Source organism: Cryptotermes secundus, unplaced genomic scaffold (assembly GCF_002891405.2).
Source record: "Cryptotermes secundus unplaced genomic scaffold, Csec_1.0 scaffold112, whole genome shotgun sequence".
NCBI lineage: Eukaryota > Metazoa > Arthropoda > Insecta > Blattodea > Kalotermitidae > Cryptotermes > Cryptotermes secundus.
Window position 1 is genome coordinate 2,227,969 of NW_019718271.1, and position 394 is coordinate 2,228,362.

The following is a 394-nucleotide window of genomic DNA, read 5'->3' on the forward strand; positions in this document are numbered from 1 at the left end:
TATTTCTTGTTAATGATCAAATCCTTGTTGTAGTGCGAACTCATCATTATAAAATGAAATTATATGCAGTGAAATTGAAGTTTTCAGTGGATAAAAGATTTTTTCTCTTTTCTTTTTTTAATTAAAAATGCCTTTAAGAAAATTGTTACTGCTGTCTGAAAACAGTTAGGTTGTTCCTTTTTATTATAGTTTATGACATATAGTTTTGTAATGATGGGATTTGGCTACAAGTCAACTACGATGGTCTAGTGTGAGCAGTTTTATTATTTTATATATTGCAGAAACAATACTCAGAAGTGATTGGTGTGGACCAGAATTTTCTGATGTAACACTGACAGCATTTCATGTTGTAACTTCAGAGGTCTTTGTGTATTCATAATAATACACTTCTTTT